Source organism: Stenella coeruleoalba (genome assembly GCF_951394435.1).
Source record: "Stenella coeruleoalba genome assembly, chromosome: 14".
In the NCBI taxonomy this organism is placed as follows: Eukaryota; Metazoa; Chordata; class Mammalia; order Artiodactyla; family Delphinidae; genus Stenella; species Stenella coeruleoalba.
In genome coordinates, this window is record NC_137160.1 from 33,848,475 (window position 1) to 33,864,011 (window position 15,537).

Genomic DNA, 15,537 nt, shown 5'->3' on the forward strand with positions numbered 1-15,537 from the left:
CTATAATTATACAACACATTTCTTATGTTCTGAAGTTCCTAATTTTCCTATTTTGAATTAAGGGATTGAATTATTTATTCATTCAACAATAAATTATTGAGAACCTGATATATATGATGTTCTATGATGGATGCTTTGGATAACTTTTTTAAACATCCCTGCCCAAATACAGTATCTGTCACTGAATAAATGCAAAATTAAGTCTGAGTACTTAATTGAAATATGAAAAAATATTTTGATTGAATATGAGGAAGTAAAAATAATACTTTTAAAAAAATAATAGCATATACATCATGGGCATGTCTGGAAATATACACATTTTATTTTTTATTGTTCACTTTGCTACTTGTTAAGAATTCATATAATCACTGATGTATTAAGATAAATAAAAACCTAGCATTATATAACATTTTATTTTAAATATGGTTTAGTCAAAATGAATTCTGACAAGCTTTAATAACAGAATATTCTTAAATCAATTTGATTAGATTATTTTCTAACATATACCAACTCCATCCTAAATCACCATTTAAAACTTTCATCTGCAGTTTGATTTTCACACTCCAAATGCCCGCCGGGCATATCTACTTTTCCAAATTCATCCTGTTTAAAAGCAAGAAAGTTGCCACCATGCTTAAACCCTCTTTTGCTTCTAACTTGGCTGTTTGTTAATGGCACTGACATAACTCAATCACTCAGCATCAAAACCTTAGATTCATCATGGACTTGTACCCACTCTCCATGTCCCAATTCTAAGAAATAATATTTATTACTTCAGTCTTAGTTTTAAGTAATAGAAACTTTAGAGGGGGGAATGTAGGAATCTGGGGAGGAAAAGAGAGCACAGTCTCTAGTCACTGGTGCATTGCCAGCTAGATGATCTTGAAAAAAAAAAGAACAAAGATTATTTCATTGCCTAGAGCAGCACTGTCCAATAGAAATATATTGTGAGTCACAAACATAAGCCACATGTGTAATTTTAAATTCTCTAGTAGCTTCATTAAAAAGAAAAATTAAAAAGAAACAAGTAAAATTAACTTTAATATATATTTTATTTAACCCAATATATCAGAAATAGTATTTCTACATGTAGTCAGTGTATAATTATTAATGAGATATTTTAAATTATTTTCTTCTCACTAAGTCTTTGAAACATAGCAAGTATTTTATACTTACAGCATGTCTCAGTGTCCTTTAGTCATACTTCAAGTGCCCTAAAGTCAGAGCTGGTTAGTGATAACTCTATAAAATAGGCCTAGAGTGTATCTCACCATCCTGAAATGTAGTAGTCTAAAACATGGGGTTTATGAGAGCAGGTCCTGAAAAGGAACATCAGAGAATGTAAAAACAATGAGTTGTTCTGGAGTTAACAGTTAGATTTAGTCTCAGAAGATGTGGAATCAGCCCAGGTTCATGAGCAGGTAAGACATGAAAGATAGTTGTTAAACCAAAGTGGAAAATCTACGTTTCTTCCCCTTAGAGACACATCCCAATTCCTTCAAAATATTGCATCATACTTCTCACTCTGGAGTCTAGACTCCTTTGACTATGTATATCTGTGTGTGTGTGTGTGTGTGTGTGTGTGTGTGTGTGAGAGAGAGAGAGAGAGAGAGAGAGAGAGAGAGAGAGAGAGAGACAGGAGAGAGAAAAAAACATTGCATGTGTATGGGTAAATGTATGTTTATAGTAGTTTTAAAGAAAAAATAGTATTGTTTTTTAATTTGCTTTTGTCACTTGGCCATACATCTTGGAAAACTTTTCATATTGCTACATAGAAGTCTATCTTAACATTTTTAATGGTAACTTTAACTAATATATAATTTCTGCCATTCTGTTAATCAATACCCTGTCAATATATGTTTAAGTTATTTTGAGGGTTCCCACAGCTAAGTAAATTGTGGCCATGTATATTCTTGTCTACATTGTAAATATGTCTTACAGAATGTATTCTTAAAAGCTAAGCTGCTGATTGAAAGACTATGGGCATTTCAGTTTTTGTTACATTGACAAATTGCTTTCCAAAATAAACATGTTTCTACCCCACCTACATGGCGGCATCTGTCAATTTCCTCGCATTTTACTTGTAGCATGGGATACCAATCTTCAAACACTTTTGCCAATCTAGTGGGCAAAAATAGTATTATCTTATGGTTTTGATTTAATTTAAAAATTTTTTGTACTATTTCTTAAGATGAATAAGTCTTTTTATATTTGTATTGGAAATTAATACTGTTTTACTGAAAATTGTTTAGTTTTATATTTGATTGCTTTTTCACGTACTTCAAAAGCATTTCATAGATATTGATACTTTGTGTATTATAAATGTTACAAACATTTTACCCTAGATTGTCATTTGTCTTTTATTTTTGCTTATGATATATCTTTTATAGATTTCCATATTTAAACCTTTATTCTATTGAGAACTTGCTTTGAAATATGTAGGGACCTAACTTTAATTATTTTTTCTAATGTACAACCAATTTTCCTGGTACCATTTAATTTATTTTGTGTTGTTCTTTTAATGATCTATTATATAATCTTAGACATGCAATATTTTGATTCCTCAGTGAGTTTTATGTATTTCCTAGATGTTGTATCTTTCCATGGTCTCCACAGCTCACACTTAAATTGTACTTGGCTCATAGAATATAATAAATATTTTCTCACTGACAGAATAAGCAAGGTGATTAAATTCTGAATATTAATAATAATAATGCCTCACATTTACATAGTCCTTTGTCATATACAAAGCATTAACACATATATATTTAATTCTCATAACAACCCTGTGAGTTAAATGGGGCAGGTATTATATTCTCCAATTTACGATTGTAAAAACCAAGGCTGAGGAAATGAAGGGATTTGTTCAAGTCACACTGATACTGTAGGATAAGTAATGATCCAGAAAACAATTCCACATTCAGTGCTTTTATTCCCTTCCCCAATCAAACCTGCTCAGAAATCATTCACATTTAGTCATTTGTTTTTTCAACAATCACTGACTGACGCCTAGAGCAGAGACTCAGTAGCCTCTCCAGCATCCATCTTTCCCCTCACTTCTAAAAGAATTTTCATTATATTCAGGTATCTAGCTTTCTCAGGACATAGCTCAGAGGAAGAGTGGAGCCTGTTAGGATCAACTATCATGATAATCCCATTCCTTCCATGTTCAGAACCAGTATATGATATTTTTCAGTCAGTGTGTTGTATAGGGAAGTGTACTTGGGTTAAGGGGCTTCTGAGTTCCTCTCTTTACTCCTAAGAAAGAGACACAAGATTTGAAAGTCCTTCATCTCTTCCCAGAACAGACCACTGCTGGTTGTAACACCTGGAGCTGCTAATGCCATCTTGCTGCTGAGCTGAAGAGAAACTGACCACTGGACAGAGCAGAGCAAGAGAATCTTGGGAGGGACACTGGATCCTGTTCCAGCTCTGAAATTCTCATGACGTGGAACACATTTCCTAATGGTCATGTCATTCTGGATCAGGGCTTTCTATGAATTGCAGGTGAAAGTGTCCTAACTGATACAAAGGCCCAATGAGCATACAGAATGGAGAGACTTGTGATGCAGAGATCACTAATGCAATATATTTTCAAAGAGTCTACTTTTCATATGGAGCTGTTGAAGATCCCATTTACCATTTCTGGTGCTGCCACCCAAACCTCTGAAACTTGAGGATATTTGAGTCTTTTTACATCTTTAATGGGGATCTGTACAATATTCAAACCTGAGAAACACTGTTTTATAGTATATGTCTTCTTGAGGAAATTTATGTTTAACAAAAACCAAAGCCTTCATCTTTAAGGATGGAGACACACCATCTACTAATAGCTGAGAGGGCTTTCCAACCTTGAGACTCACCATGCTACAACAAGGTGGAAGAGTCTGAGCGTCAGAGCGGCTCAAGTTGAAACCGCAGCTCTCACATACTTGCTGTGTGATCTTGGTCTAGTTCCATATTGTCTCTTAAACTCAATTTTCTCAACTTAAAAACAATAACAGTGTCATGCAAGTGCTGCAATGGGATTGGATAAGATAACATATGTAAAAGGTCTGACAGAGCCTGACTCATGGAAAACACCTAAAAAAATGAAATTTCTCTCCATTTTCCCCTTTTCTTAAAATTTTACCTGGAAGGCTAAGTAGTCTGCTCTGTAATTGGCCTCTGCTTTCTCCATTATTGTCACCAGATAGCATTTTTCTGAGGTCCCTCGGGGCAAGGATCAATGCATGAAGTGCAAATATTTCTGAGGTGGCGATTTGTAACAGGCACCCAGACTGCCGAGACTGCACATTCTTGGGGTCACACCTCTTGGTTGCCTATGGCCCCACTAACTGCTTGGCCTTGCTCCAGGGTAATGAGGTTCTTTCCTCAATACTTTTCCCAGGTAAGGCATGCCCGGTGTCCTCACTGCTGTTGCATGTCACTTGCCTGCTGTCCTCTTGCCCCTCAGAACTGCCTCCTATTATTACCCTCCTGCAACCCTTTCCCCTGATAATTGTCAGTGAATGCCCTCCATCGGCCTTCTCCCCCTGGCTAATTGCCTTCTATTTCCCCTCCGCATTGGTCACATGCCTGGTCTGCCCTCCTGTCACCCTTCTTACCTGCTAACCTCTGCTTGATTTGCTGCCTGGACTAGGCAGCAAGAGCCTTTCTGCCCTTCAGACTGCCTGCTGCCTGCTGATTTCCTGCACTGCTCGCCCCACCTGCTGTGTGCCTGGGGTCACCTTCCTGCTGCCTGCTCCACCTGTCCCAGGGCTGTTTGATTTCGCCCCCTGAAATGCACAGATGGGATCTCTCCAGCTTCCCTGTGATTGTCTAATGGGGAAGTGGGATGCAAATGACTGTGTAGAATAAATGGAAAGGAAGAAAAACAACAACAACAAAGCAAAATGAAACAGAAAAAGGCAAACACCCAGATAGTTATTAAGAATACAGAGTATTTTAGCTAAAAAAAGCTATGTCTATCTCTGAATCCAGTACGCAGACACAGGATGGAAAGTGGGAAAACGTAATTGGGAATTGGTTAAAATAGCCTCTCCACTGTGTGGGAAGCAGCCAAATGTTGCAGGTAAGTGCCCAGAGGGTAACGGTTCCTCTTCCATGTCTAACCCTGAAAATAAGAATCAAGCTTTAGGATACAGAGGTCTGTTCATGGAAAGTGATTGAATTTCATTGCATGGCATAATTTAACTGAACACTGGGGACCCTTAAAACTATTGCTGAGTATTTGCAACCTGTATCTGGAATATAGATTTCCATGTCTATTTTAGATCCTCTATTGGCACTGTGAGCAGGAATCTCTTTTCAGAGTGATGTTTTCCTTTGATTTTATCCTATTGTTTGCTTAAACTGGCACTAAACACTCACAAATTGGGCACAGTTTAGAATTAATAGAATATTTTACTGAGAACTTTAGTCTCAAAGACAGAGTTCCATTTACAGCAGAGAAACTTCTCTTAGGCCGAAAATTAATTATATTATCCAGAACACAGAGATTTTTTATACTTGAGAGAGAAGGTGCCGCAGAGACCAGATGGTGGGTCCTCAAACTAGGCTAAGAACACAAAGAACTTGTGAGGAAGGGTAGGTGTGAAAGCTGGCTTTGGACGTTGTGTCTGAAATGTGTTTTTCTTTAAGACTAATGACTAGTTCTTCATTTGTAGCCTTCTCAAGCAGGAGAGATTTGAAGATGCATATATCCACATCCTTCTAACCAAAAAACTTGTTACCTTTCTCATTAAACTGACAACCAGACCAACCTGATTATTATCACATTATTTAATTGTTAAAGTGATTTCCCTTCCTTAAAAGCAGTTATTTGTTGGTAGCAATCTTAATAATGACAACTGTCTTCAAGCTGCCTCCTCAGTTACTTCATTTGTAAAATGCAGTAAAGGGCAGAGAAAACCAGACATTCTCTTGAGATTCTACTGAGCTTGAAGATACTGGAATAGTTTTTTATTCTAAAGCTCATGAGACAAAATTACTGAGGTATTTCTGAAATATGCCCATAGTTCCCATTGATAATGATTAGATACTGACCCCTACATTTGACGGATTTCCTAGTTTTCATAGTCCTAAAATGTGAAGAAACAAGGCTGCAGCAGATCCAGCTAGTTTCTCTGGGAGATGGACATGCATAAAATTAAATCTCCAAGGATACAAGGAGAGATGTTGAATATGTCAATACAAATCATAGAAAGTCAGGTGAAGGAAACATCAGTGATATCTAATCCTGTTTCTTTATGGTGTAGTGACAGTAATCAAAGTCTCAAGAATGCAAGTGACTTGCCTGATGTTGATACCAGAATAGAACTAGAGCCTTTGGTCTCTAGTTTTGGTCCATATTCTCAACATAATTTCTTTATGTAGGATTTTCAGATAACCCCTTTCTACTTGACTCTTGGTATTTGGGCTGGTGACAGTAATAATTATTGAAATAAATCAAACGGTCTTGCTGATTTGGCAGATGTGAAAGGAAAAAAAACATTTTATAATTTTACTCCCTGGCTTAATTGAATAAATGCGAGATCAGGTCACAGTCCATATCATATGAGAAATATGTATGCTGACGCCTTCAACTTGACACAAGAGTCATTTACCATCTATCTCCCATCTCACAGTAATTAAGCACATTGCTTCCATTGCTCAGCACTATTTCAATTTTCCACAACAGGTATTTTTAATTGTCTGTATCCTTAAACGAAAGGAGAAATAAGAAAATAATGGAGCCAATAACTTGTTCCAGTGAATGACTCTTGAGAGAGAGAGAGAGAGAGAAAGCGATACTTAATTGTCACAGTTTTCAATTAAAATTAGATTTAAATAATTTTAACAATGCTTTTAGAGGTTCCTAGTCGTATGTACTGTGTAAAACCTTGCTATGACCATTCATTCCTGGAACACTGTTGTGCAGAACATGGTGCTGTCGCTCACCAAAAGATAATCAGAAATAAATAAACAGTTCATTAGGTAAAGCTAAGTTTATTAGACTTGCTGCAGTAAGGGAAAACACCAACTAAATAGTGTCTCAAAGTGGAAAAAATAGGGAGAGGTAATTATAGGGTGACTGGGTGATTGTGACAGTGGTCTTGTGAGATGAGCTGGCCAAAATTGGGCAGAGATTATGACATAATAGTTTTGGATTGGTGAGCTCAGCAAGGTGAGTGTCTCCAAGTAAGCCTGGATGAGAAGCTGTTTTTGTTATTTTGAAGCTTTATCTTCTAGGAGTAAGTACAGTTAATCCTCATTTTTCAGAGATCCGGTATTTGTGAATTTGCCTACTAGCTAAAACTTTATTTCTAATCCCCAAATCAATACTTCTTGTGCTTTCACCATCATTTGTGAATATGTACAGAATGACAACAAATTTGACTTGCTCAATGCACATGTTCAAAGTGTAGATTAAATGAGGTGACACTCTGCCTTCTGTTTCATCTCTCGTCATGTAAGCAAGTGTCTTTTTTTGTGTTCTATTTAATGCCACATTTTGATCAGGTTACAAAAATGTAATGACCAGAGATTATATTCCCCCTAGGAACAGTGGTTCAGTATTCCCTAAATCAGTGCTTTCAGAGAATTTATTGAACATAACTGCTGCAAATAATGAGAATCAACTTGATTTTTTGCTAAGTGTTTTTTTAATGTCTTGTTCCAGTATTGTTTAATGCAGGAATAGTAAATGATGTTCTCAGTTCTCAGTGACTTTTTAGCTATGTCATGAGGCAGTAGTTTCTTTAGCTTTCAAGTGCTTGTTCAGGGCATGGGGTGTCATGGACCTTTGGTTTGTTAATTTCCTAAAGTGAGTAGCCATATTTAAGGCTTCTGGTAAGGTGATTTCAGTGGAATGGGGCTCAGAATATGTGTCCAATTGTCTCTCAGGAGTTGGGCTTTGTGATTAACACTGCATTGAGCACAACCAAAGATGTGCTCTACCACACAGACACCTGTTTCAGGATCTGCTTTCAGGGACGACCAAACCAGCTGCTAGGTGACTACTAACAACAGAACCACTTTCTGCAAATTGGAACTCTACCTTTATTTTGAATTCTTTTTATGACAAAAGTTCAATTATATTTGAAATCATTTCACATTTTCATAAGAAAACACTACATTTGTCAATGGTAAAAATAACCCTTTTATAATATGTAAGTATAATTTCAACTTGAAAATTTCTCTGGCTACAAAAATACAATTTAATATTTTTATCACTAGTGCAAAGTTTCACATTGTATGTATCTATGACTAATTTGAAGAGATTATCATTAAAAAACAATTACATTAATCACAAATATATAACCTAATATAAAAAGTTACGTGCACACTCAAGCTTCTCATTAAAGTGAAAACATTTTATATGGGAGTTTTATACAGATGCAATATTTAATATCTTTCCTGATACTTTATATTTAATTATTTTATTTTAGTGGATATGTTATTTCTCCCCCTTAAGACCAAACCCCTTACCCCATCCAAACTTGTATTCTGTCAGGTGTGTTGCCTGCTGATGACTCTTAGCTGAGTCCCTCCTTAAAAATTGTCCTTCTCCAAAGGGAGTTGCCTCGGCCAAGGTTATATCCTCTTCCCAGAGAGCGTTTAACTCCAATAACTAGTTGATGTGAGGGTACAAAAGCCTAGCCCCCCTTGCCACAATTTGGAAAATTCTGAGGGACTACTCCACCTCTGAAGCTCTCTACAGGTAGGATTGGCCAAGGCCTCTGCTAGACCACATCAGAGTTTAAATTCTCCTCCTGCCCAATTCTGCTTCTCTAACTCCCTTGCATATATTGATCCTGAGAACATGCCCCAATAAACCTTCACCTCAAAGTCTGCTTCCCAGTGAACTCAACCTATGACTCTTACCATAATTATATACTGCAAAGCAAAAGTAGTGAACTATTTTACTAAGTCTCATATAGCCCTAATTCACCCAAGCTTACCACAATGTGCTTTTCAGATTTTTTCATTTTGTATAGGTGCTATTTCATACAAAGATTAAGGAAGCATTGCTCTAAGGGAAAGTAACACAAAGAAACCTTATCCATTTTTATAATTCAGTAGTCTCTGACTTCCAAATGTGTATATATATATATATATATATCCCAATTTTCTCTTACAATATCCAGTCTAAATTTGTATATCAAATTGCCCTTTTGATATCTTCCTGTACATTTGTCATAGAGTTACTAAACTTAATATGTTAACTGAAACTCCTGATTCTCTCAGAACTTGAACCCCCACCAACTACCCAGCCTACCATTCTTTTTCACAAGAGTAAAAGGCTCTGCCACCAGCCAGTTGCTAGAGACAGGAATCTAGACCTAATCTCTATTTCATCCCTTTCACTTATATTCTCACTCCCTGACCCATCAGCAAGCTCTGTATATAGAAAAATGAAAAGTTTCTATTCTTTTATTTTTTCACTAGGTCACCACAGCTCTAGGTATAGGACAATTACAGCAACTTCCTGAATGGTCTCCTTTCTTCTACTCATCCCCTTCTAACTTATTTTTCATATGGCAGAAATAGTGATTTTTAAATGCTAATTAGATTAGGCAGATCTTATGCTTAATATTGCTTAATATGGTAAATATTTGCCTTAGGGTTGGTCGGTGGGTTGGTGGCCTAGAGCTCGGTTCTCGGCTCACATGTTCGGTGGTGAGAGGGACACTGGAAAGGCCCGCACACCTGAGCTGCCCGGAGAGGATCCCCAAACCCAGCTTGCAGGATCTCAGTTCCCCAACAAGGGACTGAACCTGTGCCACATCAGTGAGAGCCCGAAATTCTAACTACTAGGCCACCAGGGCACTCCTGAAAGAGAATTTTAAATAAACCTGATGACAGAACGGGGGGGAAGATGGCAGAAAAGTAAGACGCGGAGATCACCTTCCTCCCCAGAGATACATCAGAAATACATCTACACGTGAAACAACTCCTACAGAACACCTACTGAATGCTGGCAAAAGACCTCAGACCTCCAAAAAGGCAAGAAAGTCCCCACGTACCTGGGTAGGGCAAAAGAAAAAATAAAGCGAGACAAAAGAATAGGGATGGGACCTGCACCAGTGGAAGGGAGCTGTGAAGAAGGAAAGGTTTCCACACACTAGGAAGCCCCTTTGCGGGCAGAGACTGCAGGTAGCAGTGGGGGGAAGCTTTGGAGCTGTGGAGGAGAGCACAGCAACAGGGGTGCGGAGGGAAAAGCGGAGAGGTTCCTGCACAGAGGATCGGTGCCGACTGGCACTCACCAGCCTGAGAGGCTTGTCTGCTCATCTGCTGGGGCGGGCAGGGCTGGCAGCTGAGGCTCAGGCTTTGGTAGGAGCACACGGAAAACACTGGAGTCGTGAACACAGCCTGAAGGGGTTAGTGCACCACAGCTGGCTGGGAGGGAGTCCGGGAAAAGTCTGGACTTGCCAAAGAGGCAAGAGACCTTTTCTTCCCTCTCTGTTTCCTGGTGTGCAAGGAGAGGGGATTAAGGCCGCTGCATAAAGGAGCTCCAGAGACGGGCGAGAGCCACGGCTAACAGCGCGGACCCCAGAGATGGGCATGAGATGTTAATGCTGCTGCTGCCACCACCAAGAAGCCTGTGTGTGAGCACAGGTCACTCTCCACACCTCCCTTCCAGGGAGCCTGTGCAGCCCGCCACTGCCAGGGTCCCAGGATCCAGGGACAACTTCCCAGGAAGAATGCACGGTGTGCCTCAGGCTGGTGCAACATCATGCTGGTCTCTGCTGCCACAGGCTCGCCCCGCATCGTGCCCCTCCCTCTCCCCAGCCTGAGTGAGACAGAGCCTCCGGATCAGCGGCTCCTTTAACCCCGTCCTGTCTGAGTGAAGAACAGACGCCCTCCAGGGACGTACACACAGAGGCGGGCCAAATCCAAAGCTGAGCCCCAGGAGCTGTGCGAACAAAGAAGAGAAAGTGAAATCTCTCCCAGCAGCCTTAGGAGCAGCAGATTAAAGCTCCACAATCAACTTGATGTACCCTGCATCTGTGGAATACATGAATAGACAACGAATTATCCCAAATTGAGGAGGTGGACTTTGAGAGCAAGATTTATGATTTTTTCCCCTTTTCCTCTTTTTGTGACTGTGTATGTGTATACTTCTGTGTGAGATTTTGTCTGTATAGCTTTGCTTCCACCATTTGTCCTAGGATTCAATCTGTCCATTTTTGTTTTTTTTTATTTTTAATTTTTTATTAACAATTATTTTTTATTTTAATAACTTTATTTTATTTTATCCTTATTCTTTCTTCCTTTCTTTCTACTTTTTCTCCTTTTTATTCTGAGCCGTGTGGATGAAAGGCTCTTGGTGCTCCAGCCAGGAGTCAGTGCTGTGCCTCTGAGGTGGGAGAGCCAACTTCAGGACACTGGTTCACAAGAGGCCTTGCAGCTCTACATAATATAAAACGTTGCAAATCTCCCAGACATCTCCATCTCAACACAAACAACCAGCTTCACTCAATGACCAGCAAGATACAGTGCTGGACACCCTATGCCAAACAATTAGCAAGACAAGAACACAACCACACCCATTAGCAGAGAGGCTGCCTAAAATCATAATAAATCCACAGACACCCCAAAACACACCACCAGACGTGGACCTGCCCACCAGAAAGACAAGATCCAGCCTCATCCACAAGAAAACAGGCACTAGTCCCCTCCACCAAGAAGCCTACACACCCCACTGAACCAAATTTAGCCACTGGGGAGACACACCAAAAACAACGGGAACTATGAACATGCAGCCTGCAAAAAGCAGACCCCAAACACAGTAAGATAAGCAAAATGAGAAGACAGAAAAACACACAGCAGATGAAGGAGCAAGATAAAAACCCACCAGACCTAAAAAATGAAGAGGAAATAGGCAGTTTACCTGAAAAAGGATTCAGAATAATGATAGTAAAGATGATCCAAATTCTTGGAAATAGAATAGAGACAATGCAAGAAACATCTAACAGGGACCTAGAAGAAATAAAGATGAAACAAGCAATGATGAACAACACAATAAATGAAATTAAAAATACTCTAGAAGGGATCAATAGCAGAGTAACTGAGGCAGAAGAATGGATAAGTGACCTGGAAGATAAAGTAGTGGAAATAACTACTGCAGAGCAGAATAAAAAAAAAAAAAAAAGAAAGAAAAGAAAAGAACTGAGGACAGTCTCAGAGACCTCTGGGACAACATTAAATGCACCAACATTTGAATTATAGGGGTTCCAGAAGAAGAAGAGAGAAAGAAAAGGAACTGAGAAAATATTTGAAGAGATTATAGTTGAAAACTTCCTTAATGTGGGAAAGGAAATAGTTAATCAAGTCCAGGAAGCACAGAGAGTCCCATACAGGATAAATCCAAGGAGAAACATGCCAAGACACATATTAATTAAACAGTCAAAAATTAAATACAAAGAAAACATATTAAAAGCAGCAAGGGAAAAATAACAAATAACACACAAGGGGATCCCCATAAGGTATCAGGAGATCTTTCAGCAGAAACTCTGCAAGCCAGAAGGGAGTGGCAAGACATATTTAAAGTGATGAAGGAGAAAAACCTGCAACTAAGATTATTCTACCCAACAAGGATCTCATTCAGATTTGACGGATAAATTAAAAGCTTTACAGACAAGCAAAAGCTGAGAGAGTTCAGAATCACCAAGCCAGCTTTACAACAAATGCTAAAGGATCTTCTCTAGGCAAGAAAGACAAGAGAAGGAAAAGACCTGTAATAAAAAACCCAAAACAATTAAGCAAACGGGAATAGGAACATACATATTGATAATCACCTTAAATGTAAATGGGTTCAGTGCTCCCAGCAAAAGACAAAAGACTGAATGGATACAAAAACAAGACCCATATATATGCTGTCTACAAGCAACCCACTTCAGACCTAGAGACATATACAGACTGAAAGTGAGGGGATGGAAAATGATATTCCATGCAAATGGAAACCAAAAGAAAGCTGGAGTAGCAATTCTCATATGAGACAAAATAGACTTCAAAATAAAGACTATTAGAAGAGACAAAGAAGGACACTACATAATGATTAAGGGATCAATCCAAGAAGAAAATATAACAATTGTCAATATTTATGCACCCAACACAGGAACGCCTCAATACATAAGGCAAATACTGACAGCCATAAAAAGGGAAATCGACAGTAACACATTCATAGTGGTGGACTTTAACATGCCACTTCCACCAATGGACAGATCATCCAAAATGAAAATAAATATGGAAACACAAGCTTTAAATGATACATTAAGCAAGACGGACTTAATTGATATTTATAGGACATTCCATCCAAAAACAACAGAATACACATTTTTCTCAAGTTCTCGTGGAACATTCTCCAGGATAGATGATATCCTGGGTCACAAATCAAGCCTTGCTAAATTTAAGAAAATTGAAATTGTACAAAGTATCTTTTCTGACCACAATGCTATGAGACTAGATATCAATTACAGGAAAAAATCTGTAAAATATACAAACACATGGAGGCTAAAAAGTACACTATTTAATAACGAAGTGATCACTGAAGAAAACAAAGAGAAAAAAAATAAATAACCTAGAAACAAATGACAATGGAGACACGACGACCCAAAACCTATGGGATGCAGCAAAAGCAGTTCTAAGAGGGAAGTTTATAGCAATGCAATCCTACATTAAGAAGCAGGAAACATCTCGAATAAACATCCTAACCTTGCACCTAAAGCAATTGAAGAAAGAAGAATAAAAATACCCCAAAGTTAGCAGAAGAAAAGAAATCATAAAAGTCATATCAGAAATAAATGAAAAAGAAATGAAGAAAATGATAGCAAAGATCAATAAAACTAAAAGCTGGTTCTTTGAGAAGATAAATAAAATTGATAAACCATTAGCCAGATTCATCAAGAAAAAAAGGGAGGAGACTCAAATCAATAGAATTAGAAAAGAAAAAGGAGAAGTAACAACTGACACTGCAGAATTACAAAAGATCATGAGAGATTACTACAAGCAACTCTATGCCAATAAAATGGACAAGCTAGAAGAAATGGACAAATTCTTAGAAATGCACAACCTGCCAAGAGTGAATCAGGAATAAATAGAAAATATGAACAGACCAATCACAAGCACTGAAATTGAAACTGTGATTAAAAATCTTCCAATAAACAAAAGCTCAGGACCAGATGGTTTCAAAGGTGAATTCTATCAAACATTTAGAGAAGAGCTAACACCTATCCTTCTCAAGCTCTTCCAAAATATACCAGAGGGAGGAACACTCCCAATCTCATTCTATGAGGCCACCAAAACCAGACAAGGCTGTCACAAAGAAAGAAAACTACAGGGCAATATCACAGATGAACATAGATGCAAAAATTCTCAACAAAATACTAGCAAACAGAATCCAACAGCACATTAAACAGATCATACACCATGATCAAGTGGGGTTTATTCCAGGAATGCAAGGATTCTTCAATATACTCAAATCAATCAGTGTGATAAACCATATTAACAAATTGAAGGAGAAAAAGCATATGGTCATCTCAATAGATGCAGAGAAAGCGCTCGACAAAATTTAACAACCATTTATTATAAAAACCCTCTAGAAATTAGGCATAGAGGGAACTTTCCTCAAAATAATAAAGGCCATATATGACAAACCTACGGCCAACATCGTCCTCAATGGTGAAAAACTGAAAGCATTTCCACTAAGATCAGGATAAAGACAAGGGTGTCCACTCTCACCACTCTTATTCAACATAGTTTTGGAAGTTTTAGCCACAGCAATCAGAGAAGAATAGGAAATAAAAGGAATCCAAATTGGAAAAGAGGAAGTAAAGATGTCACTGTTTGCAGATGACATGATACTATACATAGACAATACTAAAGATGCTACCAGAAAGGTACTAGAGCTAATCAATGAATTTGGTAAAGTAGCAGAATACAAAATTAATGCACAGAGATCTCTGGCATTCCTAAACATTATGAAGAAAAATATGAAAGTGAAATCAAGAAAACACTCCCATTTACCATTGCAACAAAAAGAATAAAATATTAGGAATAAACCTACCTAAGGAGATAAAAGACCTGTATGCAGAAAATTATAAGACGCTGATGAAAGAAATTAAAGATAATACAAATATACGGAGAGATATACCATGTTCTTGGATTGGCATAATCAACATTGTGAAAATGACTCTACTACCTAAAGCAATCTACAGATTCAATGCAATCCCTATCAAACTACCACTGTCATTTTTCACAGAAACAGAACAAAAAATTTCACAATTTGTATGGAAACACAAAAGACCCCGAGTAACCAAAGCAATGTTGAGAACAAAAAACAGAGCTGGAGGAATCAGGCTCCCTGACTTCAGACTATACTACAAAGCTACAGTAATCAAGACAGTATGGTACTGGCACAAAAACAGAAATATAGATCAATGGAACAGGATAGAAAGCCCAGAGATAAACCCACGCACATATGGTCACCTTACCTTTGATAAAGCAGGCAGGAATGTACAGTAGATAAAGGACAGCCTCTTCAATAAGTGG